The sequence below is a fragment of the Lotus japonicus genome, chromosome 2 (genome assembly GCF_012489685.1).
Source record: "Lotus japonicus ecotype B-129 chromosome 2, LjGifu_v1.2".
NCBI classification, from domain to species: Eukaryota; Viridiplantae; Streptophyta; class Magnoliopsida; order Fabales; family Fabaceae; genus Lotus; species Lotus japonicus.
Genome location: NC_080042.1, coordinates 58,734,015 through 58,756,672, shown reverse-complemented (window position 1 = coordinate 58,756,672; position 22,658 = coordinate 58,734,015). Strand labels below are relative to the sequence as shown.

The 22,658-nt window shown below is 37.1% G+C and overlaps 1 long non-coding RNA gene across 1 annotated transcript; it reads right to left on the bottom strand.

The window, feature by feature from the left end:
• Positions 1 to 17,677: 17,677 nt before the first annotated feature.
• On the bottom strand, positions 17,678 to 19,521 carry LOC130735497 (uncharacterized). The gene is made up of 3 exons (XR_009018478.1): positions 19,287 to 19,521; positions 18,819 to 18,909; positions 17,678 to 18,692 (listed from the first exon to the last, which is right to left on the bottom strand). It is a non-coding gene; the product is annotated as an uncharacterized LOC130735497 (long non-coding RNA).
• Between the last annotated feature and the right edge of the window lie 3,137 nt (positions 19,522 to 22,658).

Below are 22,658 nucleotides of genomic sequence, written 5' to 3'. Positions count from 1 at the left end.
TCAAAGGACCACAGTACTCCTTTGTCACCCCCTCCGGACTTGCTCAGGATACTCTGCAACACTTTCACGGACTCTTGCCCCACGCTCATTCCCTACAGCTTGACCAATTTTCCGTCATTCCAGAAGCTCATGGTGTGCTTGTTCCAATTAACAATGGTGTTCCCCAACGTGTTGAGCCACTCGATGCCCAATACTATGTCAGGTCCTCCCAGATCAAACAACTGAGCGCGCATTTGAGGTGGTATTCCCCGATTTCCATGTCGAAATTCCTGCACCGCCCTCGGGTGTGGGTTTGGAACCCATCTCCCAATTTTATGGTCATCCTGGGTGTGTCTTCTATCTCTCCCATCCCATTTGTTGCACCAATTTGTGGTCAATGAAATTATGTGTGGCGCCGCTGTCTACCAAAATCAGCACCAGAACTCCTTGTATCTTTCCCTGGAGTCTCATGGTTTGAGGTTGATCCATGAAGTTGTCAGTCACGTTGTACAAACTCATGACACTCAACTCCCCTTCAATCTCTTCATCTTGGTCACCCACCTCCATGGACAGAAAGTTTCCCTCCTCTGATTTAGCAACGCCATCTTCAACTATGAACACCTTCAGTTGTTGATCGGGGCACTGATGCATTGGGTAGAAAGGCCCTCCACATTTAAAACACTGGCCTTTTTGTTTCCTTTCTAACAACTCCTGGTAAGTGAGGTGGAAGAAGCCCCTGTCACGTGGCTCAGTCTTCCTTACTTCTGTTTGGGCCTTTTGCTCTCCTTTTGGCCTAGTTGAGCCTGGTTTGGGGATAGTCCATTTTCCTTATTTCCCCTGACCCATACCCAGTCGGTTCCTCCAGTTCGACCCGGCCCGGTTGGTCCGAATCTAAACTCGGATCCTCCCAAACGGGCATTTCGTGTGAAACATGACCCGTTTTCCCTTCTCACCTCTTTCTCTACGGCCTGAGCTACCAAAAGTAGCTTAGATATGCTAACGCCAGCCATCGCCACCAAGCTGCGTACCTTTCCCCTTATCTCCTCCTTCAATCCATGCAAGAAGTAAGCATGAAACTGTTTGTCAGGCAATTTGGGTATCTAGGCAGTGAGATATTCAAACTCCGTGATATATTCTTCAATAGAGCCCCGCTGACACAACTTCGTCAGCTGCTCATACACATCGTCATCGTCATGGCCTCCGTAACACTCCAGCAGCGCGTCTCGGAGCTTTTCCCACGTTAGAGGATCCTCTAGCTCTAGAAAGGGAGTTGTAGATATGTATGGTGGATCCATCCATACTCAGCTGTGCCATGCTTACCCTTACCTCAGGCGATGTCTCTTGAACCCGAAAGTATACCTCTACGCGTGAAATCTATCCCACCGGATCTCTACCATCGAAAATCGATAGCTCAACCTTCCTCACTGACTGACGGAACTCCGTCAAAGCGTCACCACGCAAGTGGTAAGGCCTCATCTATCCCGATTTCTCTACAAACAAATCTGGGGTCTTCTCTTCTGATCGTTCTCCTTTCTCCCGATTCACGCTCGCATCCTCCAACTGGATGGATTTTCCCAACGATCGCTCCAGGATCGCAACCAATGTCGTTGTAAGGTCCTTGATAGTCGTTGTGACCGCCGCCAGCGTTGAACGAACCTCTGCAAGCTCACTTTCCAGTGCGTCAACTTTCGCCTCCATCTGGGCCACTACATTTTTGGACTTCTTGGGTGGCATTCACTGGTCAAGGTGAAGAAATCGGGTAGGTCGGACCAGTTTGTTGAGAACCCAAACTCACTGCTACACCAAAGAGTGAAAAGAAACAAATAGAAGGTAAATTGATTGCTTATTGATGGCAATTGGAATATGATACAGCGAAAGTCGTACTAGGATTGCAAGCGCAAATCCTAAAGAAAATGTTTCTGGAATCCACCGGAAAGGGAGATAGCCAGCGCTAAAACCCTAGAAAATAATCTGGAATCCACCAGAGAAGAAGAGAAAACTCTTGAATTTTATTATCAATCATAAACTGAATAGGCTATTGCCTTACAAGTGCTTAAATAGGCAAATAGGAAAACACTAATGAAACTAAAAATAAAGAAAATCCGAACTAAAAGATCCTAAACTCAATTAGAAAGTAATCAAAAATAACAAATCCTAACAAATTGATCCTAAACTTAATTAAAAACAGAATAAATTCGGAATAGATCCTAAATATATTTAAAAATACTAAAAATAATGAATTCCTAATTAATCTGCTCCTGCATCAGGCTCCTTTTCTTGTGAAGAACTCGACCCCGAGTTCTAACGTAACAAAAAAAAACAAAGGAGGCCTCTGTTCGGAACTCATGAACAACATTAAGAATGCCAGGGTCAAATACCCAAATTTGTGTAGAACTATCTGATGCCCGCATGAATGCGTCATAACCAAGTGCCTCTGATGTCTTTACATTCTCCTATTCTTCCAAAGAACTTGACCACAATTTCTCTTCTAAATAAAAGGCTTCAATATGCAAACCAACCAAACGAACAACACCATTACTACAACTCCGAACTCTTTTTTCATCATCTCCTTCAACAAATATCTCATGAGCACCATCACTATCTTTAATCAATCCTAACCTCTCCAGTTTCTCCAAAATAACCTTGGGGGATTTTGAATTATAGGGGATGGTGCTTTGTACTTCTGTAGGAAGCGGAGTTGAAGGTTTGAATGTAAAAAACTCTAAGAACTTCATGTGGCCAAAGTTTTCATCTTTTGTAACGTCAACTTCCCCTGGTTTCTGCGCAGATGGTACCAAATCATCCACCAACGTTTTTGCCTCATCTTCCATGTCAACAATAGAGGATGGCGCAAATGAAATTTGAGAATCTGATTCCGATGAAGTTGCGTACATAGGTCTTGCAGATGAACATGAATTTGAAGTAGGTTTTGGTAGGGGTTGTGGCAAGGAAATTGGATTTGCAGTCGGTGATATGTTGGGGTAAGGATTGATAAGGTTGGATGTAGCAGGTTGGGGGTGTGGAGTTTCGGTGGTTTTAGAGGTTGGGTACTGAACTTGGTAATAAGGATGAGATACCGATGGTGAAGGTAAGGATTGGGAAGGTAAGAATATAGCGGAATGATTGTTGTTGTGGTCGCGCGGAAACCTATGTGGTTTCCCTCTCTTGTCTCATCGCCGGTTACCATTGTTGGTATTGTTGATCTGCGCCGTTATAGCCGTGATGAACGTCGCCATCTGTTGCGTCATTTGTTGTGTCATCTGTTGTGTCATAGCAGTTAGGCCGCGGTAAGAGTCGCGGTAACATCCTTCAGGTATGCTTGGGTCACTGGTTGATCTTCCATGGTTGATCAAGCAAAGAAAAGAGACAGGAGAAAGCCTGTTCTGATACCACTTGATACAGCGGAAGTCGTACTAGGATTGCAAGCGCAAATCCTAAAGAAAAGGTTTCTGGAATCCACCAGAAAGGGAGATAGCCAGCGCTAAAACCCTAGAAAATAATCTGGAATCCACCAGAGAAGAAGAGAAAACTCTTGCATTTTATTATCAATCATAAACTGAATAGGCTATTGCCTTACAAGTGCTTAAATGGAGAAATAGGAAAACCCTAATGAAACTAAAAATAAAGAAAATCCTAACTAAAAGATCCTAAACTCAATTAGTTAATAAAAAATAACAAATCCTAACAAATTGATCCTAAACTTAATTAAAAACAGAATAAATTCGGAATAGATCCTAAATATATTTAAAAATACTAAAAATAATGAATTCCTAATTAATCTGCTCCTGCATCAGAATATTACAAAAAAGAAGTAGTTCCCCTGATTCTGACCAGAGCTAAGCTCCTATAGGAAGCTCCTAGCTTCCTACTCATTTCTATACCCTCAATAATAAAAGATAAACCTTTCAACCTCTCTCTCATTCCTTATAAGCATGGAACGATTACAATCAACGCTCAATCACCAACTGTAAGGTAGTTACTCAGTGTTTCCCTTTTTGCCCCTTCTAGAATACACTCTCCATACCTTAGGCCCAACTAAGTCCTGATGGGCTGAAGTTTCACTTGGGCCACTTGTTGGATCACAGTCCCTAACACAATTCCTTTATTATTATTTACTATAAATTTATTACTGATTTTTCATCATAGTTGAACAAGTTAAATTTCAATGATCTAGTAATTACATATTCTTAAGACAATATTGAAGGCCAGGAAAAATGGATTCCTAATACCATGTTTGCTCTGGTTTACGTTTATGTTGTTTGGCGCATATTGATGTACAATTAAATTTTTTATGGTGCCTCATTCACATTCCTTGATTGCTACTCCAGCAGTTCTATCATAGATTCGCAGTTTTGGATTTTGTTGTTTGACCATTGACCATTATCAGCATTGGTCAGTCTTTGCTCAGTTATTCCAGAGATTATTACACCAACTTTGCTAATTGATCATGTTGTGCTGCTTACCAACCTTACTGTGTATCATTTTGATTTCCCCACTTTACATTTTCCACTTAATGACACCCTCTCAAAAGCTTTACTACCGGTTAAGCATAAAATTAGACTGTAGATACAATAGTGGAAGAAGCCAAATCCCCTGTGGAGATAGCAATCAAGGAATGTGATTTGGTTCTTCCAATCATTCATTGAGATATAAGTAGGGGAGTAAATCAGCCTAGAGATTGGAGATAGCATAATATTAGAGTATAGATTCAATCTAATTTACATACTTGTGGAAGTATGCTCATAAGCACATAAATAGTGATTGAATATCTCATGTGATTTCACACTTTCCTTATCCATTATCTCTAGAAAAAAAATTATTACTCAAATATAATTTTTTTAAATTAAAGACTCGATGCAATTTAATGACAAAAAATTGCAGACTCTCACCATGAATTTTGCCATGAATTTAATGACATAATTGTAAACTCGCAAAATGCAACTTAAGGACAATTTTTTTTATGTTTCTTTAGAATATTACAAAAAAATCCACACACACTTACCCTAGCCAAGAACCTGTCTCAGCAACACATGCACCATATCTTGCGGTGGATCCTCCAGAACAAGAAGCACCTTGTGACCCTGTCTAGCTCCCCAACGAGTCATATGGTCCGCTACCATGTTAGCACCCCTCGGAATGGCTATAACATCCACTAACCAGTCTTTCAAGAGCCACCATTTTACCTCTTCCAACACCGGCAGAAACCGCCTGCTCTCCTCATCACCCAATGTGATGATTACCTCCAAGCAATCCAGCTCGAACAACATTCGACGCAATCCTCTATTCCAAGCTAGCGCGTGACCATCCCCTCGTAAGCCGCGACACCCAACCACACACCTCTAAAGTCGAGAAACCAGGCCAAGCAAATGCGCCAAGTTTCCTCCAAATCTCCAAGGATTGAGGGCAATATCTTAAACAATGGATTATGCTTTCCGAATCCGCTGAGCATCGCCTACAGGCTTGGGTCTGCGTCAAGTTACAACGAAATATGTACTCATTTACTGGTAGCGATTCTTGTAGTATGATCCAAATAAACAAACGGGCCTTCTCTAGCACACAACGTTTCCAAATCCAACTCCAATTCTCATTCTCCTCCCCCTCAACTTAAGGTCAAAATTGAAAACGCTTACAATGCAATTTAAACCGAGAATTACAAATTCTCACAAAGACACGCAAACTACCCAAGCCAAATATATCCAAACGACTAGTTTTGTTGTTGAGGATAAAACTCAACCTAACTCTTCATATTTATAATAACTATCCTCTTCTTTTATCTTCACACTACTTGATTTGAGACTTTGATTAGTACCCACCAATGTTGTCAAAATTGGGTCGATCATTGAGCTAGTGAAGGAACTGGTTCATTATTCAATGGTTTCTTAATTTTCAGGAACTTCTTCTTCATCTCAGTACTCTCCAAATGCACCAAAAAGTAGGAAACAAACCTTAGCATCTCCAACTGGTTTAAGAAATCAGCGTTGGAGATGCTCTTAGTACATGGTAGAGAATAGTAAAGCAATTTTTTATACTTGGAAAAAATAATTTATTATATTAACAATAGTATAATTGATAAAGTTATCCCAATTTTAGAAGGAAAAAAATTAAACACGTGATGTGTCGCGTCAGCACCATTATACACTTGACAATGGCGGTAGAGCCCATTTTCTAGAAAAGACTAATGGCATGTTTGATTGCAGTTTTTAAAAACTATATTTAGAAACTCTTTTAAGAAATTGTTTTTGAAAACTATTTTACGTGAAACAATTATTTGAATTAGATGTTTTCCAACATTAAAATATTGTAATCTGAAAACTAAAAACTGAAATAGAAAACATTTTTGAACTGTTCTGATATTTTAGTTTTAAAAACTATAATTGAGAACTGTTTTTGAAAACAAACAGATTTTTAAATACCGTAACCAAATAGACCCTAAAAGGGTTGATTTCGACTCTTTTTTTCAACAAGAGTCTATTTTAAAGTGACAAAAAGCTTAGTTAACCTTTTTTTTCAATGAGGATCAAATTAAAAGTGAATAATATTACATTTATCAAAATTTTATTTAATTGTCAACTTGATTTGACACAACTAGTAATAAGGTATAACTTTCATCTCTCCCTATAGGTCGAAGGTTTGAATCCCTTGTGTTTTGTAAATTCTCAATTAACTAGTTTTATACCCGTGCATTCAAGGATGACATTTGGTATATATTAGTATTCATTTTATATGGTTTATAAATTATAAATTATAAATTAATTTTATAAACTGTAGACAACAACGAAAGTTTGACTGAAATAGTATACACATATCAACATGTAAGCTTTAGTATTAATTAAACATTTTGTCTTAAAAATTAAATGTTAATGTTAATGGACTATTTCTTGTACATTAAAACATGAGTATCCTCTTTGAAAGACTTGTTTTGTAAACATACTATAAAATGTGTCACATGGATTAATCAAAGATCTTGAAATTAGAAGACACCATAATAGGTCTAATTAAGGGCATTGTCACGTTCCAAAGTTAAATTCCAAATATGTCATGATATTGAAATCAATGCACATTTATAAGCAAGAAAAACACCATGTTGGCTTTCATAGTCTGATAATGAATTAAAATAAAAAGGGTAATTTTTTTTTTCGAGAGCAAATGAAAGATTATTCATTAATAATCAAAAGAGGGAAACAACCCCACAAGAAGGGGAGAGCAAAAAGAAAACACCAAGCCACCCAAAAAAAGACACAAAAAACCACCCAAAAGAGAAAAGCACAACCTTCCTAACACCTAGTAGGAAAATACTCTTTAATAACTGCAATCAACCCTCGAACGACATTTTCATCACTACCAGGGAAAGACATGCCTGCAAACTTAGCAAGACACCAGGCCTTCTTAGCTCGAGCGAAATAAGTACTCGAAGGTGAAGGAGGACTAGGCGTCGCCGTCTCAATAGCTCTCCACACTCTCAGATTTACGAGGACGACCCCTAGGCCGCTGAGAGCACTCACGCAAAAGCATCATCGTTGTGAATTTCACATTGTTTGACATGATTACTGGACAGTGGCCGGTTCATCCTTGCTACACAACTCTGTAGTAGATTAGAAATCTCTGAAAATAAAGAAGAAAGTAGATAAGAGAATGAATGCGTAAGAGAGAGTTTTTGTGTTGTGTCTTTATTATGTAGATAAGATTAAGGCTAAAAATCATTTCATGCCCCTGATGTATCAAATTTGTGCAAATGCCGTCCCTAATCTTTTTTCGTCTATGTTTGTACCCTCCATGTTTCTCAAAAGAGCAACGAATGTTCCTACTTGAAAAAGGGATGAGGGGATTTGAACATGCGACCTTGAACTAGCAAAACACTCATTTTACTAATTGAGCTACAAAATCAATTGGAATATTTATGAATAACATTTTATTTATATCATGATTATTCATCATTAATCACAATGTTTTCATCGTCTCCATCTCCAACCACGTAGAAACCCAGATTTTGCCATCATCTCCACCCCTAACTACATGACATAGACAAAAATAACCTAAGAAAACTAAACTACAGTTCATCAAGAAGAGCGAAACCCACGAATCCCAAATAACAAGCCTTCACTCATAAAATATTAATAATCAATTACGAGAATTCCTTCCCCAATTGAACCAAAACAAGATCATTCATTCATTCTCCAATTTATCTGATCTATCGATAGGTATATATATTCCATATGAAAAAAATAATCAGATTCAAGAGAATAGAGTGATTTGATGATTAAATGCCTAGAGAGGGTGAAAATATGATTAATCAATTATATTATGCAATCAAAAGAATGAAACTGGAACGTAGAGGTGAAGAAATTGAGAATTGAGTTGAAAGTAAAAATGAGGCTCAGATCTAATAATTGGTGAAGATCAATCAGGAGAGCTGGATTTGTCACCCCAACTTTCGGATTTTCAAGTTCCCCAATTTTCGGATTTTCAAGTTCCGAATTATTTCGGAATCTTAGATTCCGAAATTAATTCGTGATTTGTAGTGCAAAATGCATGTAACACCCCACTTTTGAGTGAAAAATGCTTCGGAAACCTTATTTCCGAAATATTTCGGAAACTTAATTTCCGTAAGTGGGGTGGCATTTCTAATGAGTGGGGTGCCAAATCTAATGATCAATCCTTCCATTGCTGAAGATCACGAGACCAAATAATTGGGCCGGAAGAAAACAGAAGAAAAAACCCCATTTTCCCCGTTGGAGTCTTAGGTTTTCACACAGGGTAATTGGGGGTCTTAGATAGAGCATCTCCAATGGTAGTATCTAATGTTAAATACATACTCATATGAGTATTTATTACCATTGGAGAACATATTCAATTCCAACATGGCAAATATGAGTATGTGGGAATAGATACTCTACACGAGACTTGAAAAGTGAGCTTGTATTTATTACAAACACTTACAATTAGTTAAAATGGAGATAAATAATAAAATATACAAATGTGATGTTGATGGTGAGTTCACTATAGAAACTTTTACACTTTGTTTGGTAGAGGGAGGTTTGGATAGAGAGAGATGAAGAAGAGAGAGTTAGGGGGAAGTATGTGTGTTTGGTAGGTGAGAGGAGGGAGATAGAGGGGAGAAAAAGTGGTGGGACCCACCACTTTTTTGGTCTCTCCAAATTGAAGAGAGATTGAAGAGAGATGAGTGAAGACTTGATTTACACTATGTTTGGGGTCTCTCTCTTCTCTATCTCTCTTCTCTTTAAATCTACTCTATTTCTCACCTATTTCTCTCTACTCAACTTCTCTCTTCTCTACTCTCTCTTCTCTATCTCTCTCTTCTCTACCAAACAGAGTGTTAAGAGTTGTTGGGTTGGAGTAAAAAGTTAGTAAAGTGGTGTAGATGATGTGTCATTATGGGGAATTGTAAAAAATGAAGTGTAGATATTTTAGTAAGTATGATGGATGTAGATGCTCTTAGGTTTTCACTTCGGCCACCAAATTTTCCCCATAAAATTTCCAATTCTTCTGGAAAATCATCCTAATTATGGTGAAGAAATCAGCTTCGGCGCCGAGTAATGGATGATCTGAAGTTGTGCGAGATTCAGTAAGTTGTGTTAAGAAAGGGGAGAACAATTAAATTATGTAAACAAACATAAAATGGAGAAAGTGTAATTGTTGTCCCCTTTTTTCATGTTTTTGTCTAGCACTTACTTTGTTGCTTTCTCCATGCACTAACTCAATATTTTTTTTAGTACTATTATCTCAAGACATGTGAAAGTGTTATGTGTCGGTCATTGAAAGCAACCGAGAGATATGAAAAGACTAGCATTCACGATGGGCGTAAAGGAAAAGAAAAAAAGAAGGAAATAACTGAAATAGTTGCTAAAGTGAGTTTATGAATTTTGAACAATTTAAAAGTTGATTATTATCATATGAGATTAATTTATATGCACTGACGGTGTAAATAAGTTTTACACCATCATTCAATCACATCCCTCCATTTTGTTAGCTCACAATTAATTTTGAATTTAATAATATCTAAAATAGAAAATGGAAGATTGTGATTGAATGATGAGATAAAACTTTTTACACCGTCGGTGCATACAAATTAATCTCTTATCTTATTTCCATTTAGCATGATATTTTAATCTTTATTCATAAGCATTTTCAGAACATGGGTGATAGCAAGGTTAAGAAAGAAGGAGAGAAGCGGAAAAGAGGATGACCATTGTTGAAAAGTTCCTAGCTGATTCTGCTTATTACCGATGTCATGATAGTAAAAAACAACTAGGAGGTAAATTTCTTAATGTTATTACTGAAATGGTTATTTGTTCCGGATATTAGTAGACATTGGGCTTTTAAATATTCAATGTTAAGAAATCATCTTTTCTACCACTGAATTATACACAATATTATAAAAAGGGTTAATCATCATATTAGTCCCTGTCTTTATCTCGCCGTCTGAAGTAAGTCCCTCCCGGAAAATTTGCAAATCTGAGTCCTCTCGTTTGTCATAAGTCTGGAGCAAGTCCTCACCGGAGCTCCGGGCTCCGGCGAGTGATGAATAGGCATGCTGATTGGATAAATGTGCTTACGTGGATTTTAAAAAAAGAAAAAAATAAATAACACATAAGATCATTTAACCCAATTAGCAAAAATAACTCTAAATTAACTAACAAAATCAATTCCCCAAATTAAATTCAATTCCCCCAAATTAAGCTCAATTCCCAATCAAATTAGGGTTCATCTTCTGCATCTCTTCTTCCCCAAATTTATTGTCACAAAACCTCATCTCCATTCTTCCCCTCCATCACGTCCACCTGAACCTTGAACTGTTCCTCAACATGAAAATCCCAAACAAGAGGAATCTAAACAAGAGATCGAGAGAGAGGAAACCAGAACTGGTTTGAGAGATCAGAGGTGTGGTGTGGCTCACAGACTCAAGGATGAGGAGATGAAGCGCTGAAGGAAAGGTTTGGTTATGGGGTTGAATCGGTGATTGGTGAATGGAGGGTACTGTGGCCTCCTTCCTGAAGCCTCCATCTTGCAAGTTGCATCCTCCTTGCAACCCAATCACAAGCCATGGCCTCTTTCTCCTCTCTTCTTCTCCTCTCCTTCCACATCAAACCCACCCAAACAACCACAAAACTCCGATGAACAAAACCTCTCCGACGTCCTCAAATACCACAACCAGACCAAGCTCGGTTTTAACAGCTACGCCAGAGGACCTCACGACCTTGTCACAAAACCCCAAATTTTAATGTCACAACCTCACAACCACAACCAAGAGCATGCTTTGGAGCTTAGAGCTCAAATCCCATATGGGTTTTTCCCCAAGTTCTTTCCCCCTGATCCCTTTTCTTATGGGGTTGTCCTTTATTTTCTAGCGTGAAGCTTGGAAGTATGAGTAGTGTGCTTTCTTGTGGGGTTGTGATGGCTGCTGCGTGTCTTGGTTGGGAGGTGAAGCTTTTGGACTCTTTGGAATTCCATCCTGTTAAAGGGAAGATTCCAGGAAGGAGGCTTGAAGATGGAAGAAAGGGTTTGAAATTGGGGGTGTGGGTTAACTGGGATTTTGAGTTAATTTTGGGGATTTTGAGTTAATTTGGGGGATAATGTATTTTGTTAATTAGATTAGGGTTAGAAAGTTAATTTAGTTTAATTTTACTTAATTGGATCAATAAAGCTGACATGTAATATTTTTTAAAAAAAAATAATTTTTTTTAAATCCACGTAAGCTAAGTTATCCTAGTCAGCTGGCCAAATCATCACTCGCCGGAGCTCCGGGATCCGACGAGGACCTGCTCCAAACATATTGCAAACGAGAGGACCCAGATTTGCAAATTTTCCGGGGAGGGATTTACTTCAGACGGCGAGACAAAGACAGGGACTAATATGATGATTAACCCTTATAAAAAATTCCGGTCTCAAAATCTAAATTCAATAATTATTACACTAGAATGTCAATGAAATTACTTGTTTTGGATGATCAATAATTATTTTCTTTGAATATATGTAATAATGATACCTATATAGTTCCATTGAAAAAAAGAAGAAAAAAACACATCTTTTTCTATTTTCTTAGGTGCCCACTAGGGTGCTCCTTTTAAAAACTGGTCCATCGGTGCACCAATGCTTAAAAACCGTTAGATTCAAGATTCTTAAAATATTCTACACATGGATGGTTAGGATTAAATTGATGAATAAAGGGTATAAACGTAAAACCTTCCAACCCTAAAATCAGCCAACTGCTCTCTCTCTTCCTCTTTCTCCCTCAGCCGCATCCTATCTATCAGTTCCCCTCTCTCATGTCAGTTCTCTCATCCACGATCAAAGCTTCAACACTTCTCAAACGCGATCCTCTTCCCCTGCTTTACTCGATCCACATCTTTCTCTTCCTCACTCGATCCCCTTCTTCTTCCGTTACGCTCTGATCTCATGTCGTCGGCCATCTTTCTCGCTCCCTTTTCTTCTTCCTTCGGTTTTTCACTCACAAAACCTTCAGATCAGAGCGAATCGGTGTGTTTCGTGTTGCCAACCATCAAATCAGAGCGGATCTGCCGCCGGAACAACCAGATCGAAGAGGTGTTGCCGTCCGAACGGAACTGTAAGGCACATGCAAGAAGCCTAACGGATCGGAGGTACCACCACATCTCTTGTAAGCAGTAGATCAGAGCGAATCCAACCCCCTCATCTTCTATTGTAAATTTTATGATTTCAGTTGTAAAAGTTGTGAATTGAGTTGTAAATTTTTTGATTTGAGTTGTAAGTTTTATTTTTTTTCTCTTCAACGCCCTGGATCTGTAAATGGGATAGTAAGATGAGATCATTTTTATTTGAATGTGTACAACAAGATAAATCTTGGAGACCTCTTTTGTAGTTTGCAATGGTTCTGACAACCACCTAGAAGAGAAAAAACTCCTATCAGATTTTGTTATGTTTTTGTCTTTAATTTTGAATGTCATGGACTCATGTGTTATTGTTAATTAGTACATAAAGATAAATCTGGAGTTGAGCAAACTGGGTAATCTGGGTTCAATGGAGGTTGTTCAATGAATCTGGACTCATGGTGGAACCTCAACATCTCTATTTTTATATATTTTTAGTTTTTAATATTTGTAGATTACCAAAATAACCTTGGTGCACCGGTGGACCAATTTAATAAATGGTCCACCCTAGTGGGCACCATTTTCTTAGAAGAATGTTCATAGGAAGATAATCGAAAAAAGAAAGAATCTGGGTCACGACACTTCTCACACTTTTTATGTCTAATTTAAATGGGTAGCCCGAATTATTTGGTACCATACTCATTCTTCCAATGAACTTTTTTTCACCAATATTAGTTCATTTTAACACAGTGGCACGAATAACATTCGGTAAAAGATCATTAACTATGAGGCGAGTTCCATTGCATAACCGAGACGACTAGTCTTTATTCCTCAATAATATTATTGGAGCCCTTTCTTTAAACTCAACTTGTGATTTAATTTGGAATTGCAGAGCACTTTATATCATTTAAAAGCTTAGAAGTAAACCACTCTGAGTGTATCTCTGAATCCGCATCAGACCTGCAAGCTGTATCTGAACTAAAGTACTATTTTGGTTCACCAAAGATTAAGCTCAACATAAAATCATTCATCATCTCAACTGATTCAAGAGTCGGACACAATATGCATCTCTATTAAAAAACCTTGTAATCTTTCATGTTAGTTAAGAGATCTGTATATGCAAAATTCACTAAATCAAGAATATGATTTTTTTGAGAGCAAAGAAACTTATATTGATCATTGAAATAAATCATGAGAACAATCCTCTCATGTAGATATACAAAGAGTCAATACAAGAAGAGAATCTTTAACCAAGCTGAATTAGATAACTGCCCAAGAAGCCCCTAGTGCTATTTTGGATACAAGAGCGCCTCATGAGAGAGCCTCGTTAAAACCTCCCAAGGAAAAACCCAGTGGGAAAAACCCTAGAGAGGAAAAAGAGTGCTCAAACATAAGCCATAATCCACAATAGACACTTAACAAATGTTGGAAATCAACCTTCTTCTACTGCCTGTAGCAGCACAAAAACTCAAGTCTAACATTACAATGAGACATTAAATCCAAACACTAAAGTACCTTGACTAATTCTATTGTGAAATTCAGCACAAATGCCCTACTAACAACTAATAGCATAGCATCCTTATACATCTAGCAGGTCCTCACAAAAACACTGCAAGACCAGATCTGTTTATGTCCCGTTGCACTACTTATGCGTCCCTCGTAATTCAGCCTGCATATCTTTTCCAAATCAAGAATAGGAGTATCACCTAGCTCAACTAACAAATCAACAAGTTTGTCTACATCAGCTTCTCCACTCTCATCCGATTCAAATTTACAATTAACAATTTGAAGAATCCAATCAGCAAATCCATTTATATCAGCTGCAACTTCTGGGGACTCAATTGTGTGCGTACCTGCAGTTAAAGATTTTGAAGTATGTGGGTAAGTAACAGAACAATTAGTAAATAGTAGAAAAAAATAAAACATAAATAAAAAATATATAAAATAAATAAATTTATAAAGGCTAGCTTGCTTGTACTTCTCCAAATATTTTGCCTTTCTTCAAATTGAACATCAAATCATTCAACTTCATCTTGAAAACCCTAGCCACAAAGATATCGTCCACCAGAGTACTCAACTCTCCCAACCTTGACTTCCTTAAAGATATCCCTACCACTTCTTCTGGTATAACTACTTCTGGAACTTCTGAAGCATCACCAGTATCAATGAATTCCTCAAAGATATCCTCCACCTCTTCTACTGATATAACTACTTCTGAAGTATCACTAGTATCAAAGAAGTGTAGAAGTGAGGGTTTCACGGAGAACATGGAAAGAACTTGACAATTTCAATCGGAGATACTGGGTCACTTGGTTGATAAGGCGCAATTTCCCATTGAAGATTCATCACACAACCATATGGTACAATGGAAAAACATTATTAGAGACTCATATATCAAACATGAAAAAATAGGTATGACTAATTACATCAATTCAAAGTAAATAAGTGTTGATCATCTAAAACAAGTAATTTTCATGGACATCCTAGTGTAATAATTATTGCATTTAGATTTCGAGACTGGAATTTTTAAAAATAATATAATGTATAATTCCGTGGTAGAAAATAGGATTTCTTAATATTGAATATTTAAAACCCCAATGTCTACGAATATCGTGAACAAATAATCATTTCAGTAATAACATTGAGACCTTTACCTCGTAGTTGTTTTTTACCATCACGATGTCGGTAATAAGCAGATTCAGCTAGCAACTTTTCAACAATGATCATCCTCTTTTCTTCTTCTCTTCTTCTTTTCTTAACCCTGCTACCACCCATGTTCTGAAAATGCTTATGAAAAAAGATTAAAATATCATACTAAATGGAAATAAAATAATAATCAACTTTTGAATTGTTCAAAATTCATAAACTCGCTTTAGCAACTTCTTCAATTCTTTCCTTCTTTTATTCTTTCCCTTTACGCCCATCGTGAATGTCAATCATCTTATATCTCTCGATTGCTTTCAAAGGCCGACACATAACACTTTCATCTGTCTTGAGATAATAGTACTACAAAAACATTAAGGAAGGGGAGAGCAATAAAATTATGTAAACAAACATAAAATGCTGAAAGTGTAATTGTTGTCCCCTTTCTTCATGTTTTTGTCTAACACTTACTTTGTTGTTTTCTCCATGCACTAACTCAAGGATTTTTTTGTAGGACTATTATCTCAAGACAAATGAAAGTGTTATGTGTCGGTCATTGAAAGCAATCGAGAGATATGAGAAGACTAACATTCATGATGGGAGTAAAGGGAAGGAAAAAAAGAAGGAAAGAACTGAAGAAGTTGCAGAAAGTGAGTTAATGAATTTTGAACAATGTTAAAGTTGATTATTATTTTATTTCCATTTAGTATGATATTTTAATCTTTATTCATCAGCATGTTCAGAACATGGGTGGTAGCAAGGTTAAGAACGAAGGAGAGAAGAGGAAAAGAGGATGACCATTGTTGAAAAGTACCTAGTTGATTCTGCTTATTACCGACGTCGTGATGGTAAAAAACAACTAGGAGGTAAAGGTCTTAATGTTATTACTGAAATCGTTACTTGTTCAGGATATTAGTAGACATTGGGCTTTTAAACATTCAATATTAAGAAATATTATTTTCTACCACTGAATTATACATAATATTTTTAAAAATTCTGGTCTCAAAATCTAAATGCAATAATTATTATACTAGAATGTCAATGAAAATTACTTGTTTTGGATGATCAATAATTATTTTCTTTAAATAGATGTAATAGTGATACCTATTTTTTTCATTTTTGATATAAGAGTCTGAATTAATGTTTTTCCATTGTACCTGATGATTATGTGATGAATCTTCACAGGGAAATTGTGCCTTTTCAACTAAGTGACCCAGCATCTCCGATTGAAACTGTCAAGTTCTTGCCAAGTTCTATGTGAAATCCTCACTTCTACACATCTTTGATACTAGTGATACTCCAGAAGTAGTTATATCAGAAGAAGAGGCGGAGGATATCTTTGAGGAAGTCATTGATCCTGGTGATGGTCCAGAAGCTCCAGAAGTAGTTATACCAGAAGAAGTGGTGGAGGATATCTTTGAGGAAGCCATGTTGAGAGAGTTGAGCACTCTGTGTAAATTAATAAAATGATTAAAAAACATTAACTATCAATTCTAATCAAAACAGGTTAAAGCTCAGTTTATGCTGAAAGGTAAAGAGGTTGAAGAAAGAAGTTGTGAAAACTTCACCTTCTAAACAAATTGGCCATGTATCCTCCCCATCTTCTTAAAAAAGATAGGCTCAGCCAACTTTGGAAGTTCTACTTCTGAATCCTTTGCCGAGTCAAGTTCTAAATTAGTTTGTACTTTGCATTTTGATCCATTCAACTAAGAGCCCACCAGAAAAAGAAGGAGATGCACCCTGGTGAGATGACAGCAGAACATGCTCCTCCGATACTCTCGGGTACTGCATATAGAACTCAGCAAAATAAGCAATGCTAACACAGATTGATTAAACAATGTGAAGACCACTGATTAAGTTTTAGAGAGAATACAATCAAACTTTTATAATTGCTACAACTCTCCAGCAAACAACCATCATGCACCAGTGGAAGGCCTACCATTAAACCAGCAGAAGTCTTCACATTAGACAACTGCTCATAAACAGATAAGTAAATCTCGTTCAGGAACGAATCCATGGTGGTCTCTCCAGCTATAGAATTAACCACAATACATACATCTTTACCCAGAATAATGCATCATAGAAATTAATCATTTTTAATACATTGATCTCAAAATTAAGTTAAATACAAATACTCAAAAAACTCACATCAGAAACCTCAAATACTCAAAACACCCACATCAGAAACCTCATTCAGCAGATAAAAGTATTGAAAACCCTGAAGTCAAATCTAATTTTCAGACTCAAACAATGGCTTAAAAGGGTAATTGAAAATGTCATTTTCATCAAAGCAAGAATTTTGCAGGAGTAAAATTTGAACATGGACTATTATCAATAATTGTGCTACCAAAAATCAACCCACCATGGTTATTGCACTATCAATGAAATCCTAGTTTATATTGAATCAGAGAACAACTATAATACCCATATAGCGAAATCCCTAAATCAAGTCTTCATACCTGATTATTTATGATTGCTCTGAGAAGATCACGACCTTATCCATTAAGGTTGTCTAATGGGCGGGTACGGTTGATTTCGGGCCAAAATCTCGGTTTCGAACAGGTGAAAATAACCCAACCGCCAAGTCCGCTGCCAACCGCCCAGTTGCCATGGGTAGATCAGGTTCGGTTCCGGCAGTTTACGGTTTTAGCGAGAGGTTTCGTTCGGGTTTAAAATCCAGAAGAATCCAAAAAAGGAGATGAAGATTGGAAAACAAAATTTAACAGATCTTGTCTTATTCATCATTTAAGAGATGTTTTTACAACAACAACAAAAAATAAAAACCGATGGAAGAACCCAGATCTCGAATATCTTCATCTTCAATAGAGGAGATCTAAGACGATGGTGCGACGGTAGTTGATGGCACAAAGGTGGTCTGACAGTGCACGAAGGTGTTGGCGGATCTAGACCTCAGAAGGAAAAGGTTGTGCGTCGCTGGGTCGTGGTGGTGGCACTAGATCGAAGAGAAGGAGAGGAGGAGGTGTTACGGTAAACGGCGGCGTTCAGGAAGGTTGGGAGAGTGTGGCGGCTAGGTTTAGGGTTGGAGATGTTCAGAGTGATGGGAGGTTGAGAGAGAGTAGAGGTTGAGAGTGATGATAGGTTGAGAGAGAGTAGAGGTTGACAGTGATGAGAGGTAGAGAGAGAGTAGAGGTTGAGAGTGATGAAAGGTTGAGAGAGACGGCTAGGGTTTGGTAGTTGAGAGGGTAAGGGTTAAAAGAGGATATTTATAGTGGGTTGGACTAAGGAGACTAGGGTTAGTATTGGGCTGGGCTGTTTCTTTTTCTCCAACCAGGTTTGGTCGGTCTAGGGCTCAAACAAAAATACACCAGACCAAACCACCTTAATCCGATTTTTTGCACCCGATCCACCCGCGAACCAAACCGCCCGGTTCACCAAAAACACACGCGGTTTGATCGGGTTCAGTCGGTCCGATTTTTTCTGGACAGGCCTATTGGCCATGCTCTGAGATAATCAATTCTTAATTTTCTTAAAATGCATCAAAGAGAGGAAACTAATTAGCGATGTTAGGTTTGAAATTCAAAAGTTTAATAAATTTCAAATTGCATTCTTTCAAAGAAGCAAATGGAAAAAAGATAGAATCTGAAAACAAACCTGGGAAAAATATCGGCCATCAATCCAAAGAACTCGCAGTAAATCCTGATATGTAGGCTCTCCTCGTTTAACAATCAGCAATGACCTCGCTCTACTTAAACCAGTTGATAAAACCATTAGTTTACCAATAACAATCAGCAATGAACTCTTAATGATTTTCAACATATTTGCCTTCAAAATTATGGGAAATACAAATACGCAGAACACCCACATCAGAAACCTCATCTAGCAGATAAAAGCATTGAAAACCCATAAATCAAATCTCTATTTTAGACTCAAACAATGGCCAAAAGGGTAATTGAAAATGTCATTATCATCAAAGCAAGAATTTTTTCACAGAAACGAAAATATCCATCTAGTTTCATTGGAAAAAATAAGAAAAAAAACTTCTTTTTCTATTTTCTTAGAATAATCTTCAAAGGAAGATAATCGAAAAAAGAAAAAAATCTGGGACGCGACACTTCTTACCCAAATAGTTGCAGATTCTGGGTACCTATTGAGCCCGTGGAAGTTTTTCTCTTTTCAATATGGTTCGCGACATGATGACGATGAAGATTTCAATCTAGTTTGGTTTGATCCTGTGCATGCTTTTGCAACATAATCGGGTGATCTCCGAGGTGGCCATTGATTGAATCGGGTGCTGGATTGATTTGGGGCTCCGGATCAAAATCGACTGATTAACTGATAGCATGTAACCAATTTTATGGATATTTTAATCATAAAGGTGAGGTTCGAGAAGAGATGCCGATTGTTTAGAGAAATTGTCGAGTTTAGGAGAAAGAGAGAGAGAAAAGGCTGATACCGTTGAAACAGAGACGAGATAGTTTGAGCAAAGAGAAAAGAAAGAAAAAAAATGCTCTTAAAAAAGGCCACGTGGATTATGATGAAGAGAAGGTATTGAAATGCCACCTGGAATAGTGGGACCATGAACAATTCCTATTTCTATATATTATGGAAAAATCAAGTCTTAATTTTCTGAAAATACATCCGAGAGAGGAAACTTATTAGCGATGTTATGTTTGAAATTCAAAAGCTTAGTAAATTTTAAAATGCATTCTTTCAAGGGTTAATGGTCAAATTAGTCCTTGAGTTTGTAAGCGAGTTTGATTTTAGTCCCTCTGACGAAAAATGACGTTTAGTGGCGGTTATTTATACAATTACTGGCGGTTTTTGACCATCACTAAACGTCATTTTTCATCAGAGGGACTAAAATCAAACTCGCTTACAAACTCAGGGACTAATTTGACCATTAACCCTTTTTTCAAAGAAGCAAATGGAAAAAATATAGAATCTGAAAACAAACTTGGGGAAAATATCGGCCATCGGTCCAAAGAACACACAATACATCCTGATATGTAGACTCTCGTCGTTTAACAATCAGCAATGAACTCTCTCTAATTACACCAGATGATAAAACCATGAGTTTATCAATAACAATCAACAATAAACTCTTAATAAATTTCATCATATTTGACTTCAAAATTTAGGGAAATACAAATACGCAGAACACCCACATCAGAAACCTCGTCCAGTAGATAAAGGCATTGAAAATCCATAAATCAAATCTTAATTTCAGACTCAAACAATGGCCAAAAAGGGTAATTGAAAATGTCAATATCATCAAAGAAAGATTTTTTTCACAGAAACAAAAAATACCCATATAGTTTCATTGAAAAAAAGAAGAAAAAAACACATCTTTTTCTATTTTCTTAGAAGAATGTTCATAGGAAGATAATCGAAAAAAGAAAGAATCTGGGTCGCGACACTTCTCACACTTCTTACGTCTAATTTAAATGGGTAGCCCGAATTATTTGGTACCATACTCATTCTTCCAATGAACATTTTTTCACAAATATTAGTTTCTGTTAACACAGTGGCACCAATAACATTCGGAAAAAGATCATTAACTATGAGGCGAGTTCCATTGCATAACCCAAACGACTGGTCTTTATTCCTCAATAATATTATTGGAGCCCTTTTCTTTAAACTCAACTTGTGATTTCATTTGGAATTGAAGAGCACTTTATATCATTTAAAAACTCAGAAGTAAACCACTCTGAGTGTATCTCTGAATCGGCATCAGACCTGCAAGCTGTATCTGAACTAAAGTACTATTTTGGTTCACCAAAGATTAAGCTCAACATAAAATCATTCATCATCTCAACTGATTTAAGAGTCGGACACATTATGCATCTCTATTAAAAAAACTTGTAATCTTTCATGTTAGTTAAGAGATTTGTATATGCAAAATTCACCAAATCAAGAATAGGATTTTTTTGAGAGCAAAGAAACTTATATTGATCATTGAAATAAATCATGAGAACAATCCTCTCATGTAGATATACAAAGAGTCAATACAAGAAGAGAATCTGTAACCAAGCCGAATTAGATAACTGCCCAAGAAGCCCCTAGTGCTATTTTGGATACAAGAGCGCCTCATGAGAGAGCCTCGTTAAAACCTCCCAAGGAAAACCCAGAGGGAAAAACCCTAGAGAGGAAAAAGAGTGCTCAAACATAAGCCATAATCCACAATAGACACTTAACAAATGTTGGAAATCAACCTTCCTCTACTGCCCGTAGCAGCACAAAAACTCCAGTCTAACATTACAATGAGACATTAATTCCAAACACTAAAGTACCTTGGCTAATGCTATTGTGAAATTCAGCACAAATGCCAGGACTAACAACTAATAGCATAGCTTCCTTATACATCCAGCAGGTCCTCACAAAAACACTGCAAGACCAGATCTGTTTATGTCCCGTTGCACCACTTATGCATCCCTTGTAATTCAGCCTGCATATCTTCTCCAAATCAAGAATATGAGTATCACCTGGCTCAACTAACAAATCAACAGGTATGTCTACATCAGCTTCTCCACTCTCATCCGATTCAAATTTACCATTACCAATTTGAAGAATCCAATCTGCAAATCCATTTATATCAGCTGCAACTTCTGGGGACTCAATTGTGTGCGTACCTGCAGTTAAAGATTTTGAAGTATGTGGGTAAGTAACAGAACAATTAGTGAATTGTAGAAAAAAAATAAAACATAAATAAAAAATATGTAAAATAAATAAATTTATAAAGGCTTGCTTGCTTGTACTTCTCCAAATATTTTGCCTTTCTTCAAATTGGACATCAAATCATTCTACTTGATCTTGAAAACCCTAGCCACAAAGATATCGTCCACCAGAGTACTCAACTCTCCCAACCTTGACTTCCTTAAAGATATCCCTACCACTTCTTCTGGTATAACTACTTCTGGAACTTCTGAAGCATCACCAGTATCAATGAATTCCTCAAAGATATCCTCCACCTCTTCTACTGATATAACTACTTCTGAAGTATCACCAGTATCAAAGAAGTGTAGAAGTGATGGTTTCACGCAGAACATGGAAAGAACTTGACAGTTTCAATCGGAGATACTGGGTCACTTGGTTGATAAGGCGCAATTTCCCTGTGAAGACTCATCACACAACCATATGGTACAATGGAAAAACATTATTAGAGACTCATATATCAAACATGAAAAAATAGGTATGACTAATTACATCTATTCAAAGTAAATAATTGTTGATCATCTAAAACAAGTAATTTTCATGGACATCCTAGTGTAATAATTATTGCATTTAGATTTTGAGACCGGAATTTTTAAAAATAATATTATGTATAATTCAGTGGTAGAAAATAGGATATCTTAATATTGAATATTTAAAACCCCAATGTCTACGAATATCGTGAACAAATAATCATATCAGTAATAACATTGAGACCTTTACCTCGTAGTTGTTTTTTACCATCACGATGTCAGTAATAAGCAGATTCAGCTAGCAACTTTT